Source organism: Schistocerca nitens, chromosome 3 (assembly GCF_023898315.1).
Source record: "Schistocerca nitens isolate TAMUIC-IGC-003100 chromosome 3, iqSchNite1.1, whole genome shotgun sequence".
Lineage (NCBI taxonomy): Eukaryota > Metazoa > Arthropoda > Insecta > Orthoptera > Acrididae > Schistocerca > Schistocerca nitens.
Genome location: NC_064616.1, coordinates 227,687,857 through 227,688,983, shown reverse-complemented (window position 1 = coordinate 227,688,983; position 1,127 = coordinate 227,687,857). Strand labels below are relative to the sequence as shown.

The following is a 1,127-nucleotide window of genomic DNA, read 5'->3' as shown; positions in this document are numbered from 1 at the left end:
GAACTTACTGCACTGCATCATTTCATGTGTCATTTTGCTATTCCTTGCTTGCTTGTTCGTTAACTTTTCATGCTTTGGAAAATTTCTGTTACAGATTGGTGCTCTTCGTTTTTGCTATTTAATTACTGTACTGCCGTAGTTCATAAGTTAGCTTTAGGATTTCCTGTGTCTTTGTATTAGCATTTGTTTATCATGTCAAACCCACCATTACAAACCCCTTAGTTGCCTCCCTCACAATTAGCGGCGCCACAAACACCAACACCTGCGGCACCACTGCTCGATCTAAGTCAGTTTCTTCAGTTACAGATACAGTCAATGAACCAGCTTTTGGAACTAATGAAGAGGTTCATCCAATTGCAGATAGCAGCAACTAAGGTATGGAATCACACTCCATCACCCACCGCACATGTACGAAACAAAATCTTCATTGCTGCCTCCAATTTGGGGCAGTGGCCTTGCCGCAGTGGATACACCGGTTCCCGTCAGATCACCGAAGATAAGCGCTGTCGGGCGTGGCCGGCACTTGGATGGGTGACCATCCGGGCCGCCATGTGCTGTTGCCGTTTTTCGGGGTGCACTCAGCCTCGTGATGCCAATTGAGGAGCTACTCTACCGAATAGTAGCGGCTCCGGTCAAAGAAAACCATCATTACGACTGGGAGAGCGGTGTGCTGACCACACGCCCCTCCTATCCGCATCCTCCATGAGGATGACACGGCGGTCGGATGGCCCCAATGGGCCTGTTGTATCCTGAACACGGAGTGCTTTTTCTTTGCCTCCAATTCGACAGTTTGAAGACGCAAAGGAAGACTGGTCGGAATATTTGCCACAATTTGAAGTGAACCTGGCCACTCACCCAGGCAGTCATTCTTTTCTGTCCACCTTTTGTATTGCCATTTACCGCATTTTTGCGAAGTTATTTCCTATTACGAGGCCAGAACTATTTAACTATGAGAAGCTTATTCAAGCACTGAACAAATATTACAACGGTAAAATCAATGTGGCGGCTGCCAGATTTAAATACCTTAGGCTCAAGAAATAACCATGTCAAACGTACAGGTGACAGATTTGCAGGGAGCCACAAGACAGTGCAAATTTAAGTGTGAATGTGGAAAATGCTATAGTGAC

General features: G+C 46.2%; 1 pseudogene; it reads left to right on the top strand.

The window, feature by feature from the left end:
• Nucleotides 1–445: 445 nt before the first annotated feature.
• LOC126250053 (5S ribosomal RNA) lies at nt 446–563 on the top strand (annotated as a pseudogene).
• Nucleotides 564–1,127: the final 564 nt, after the last annotated feature.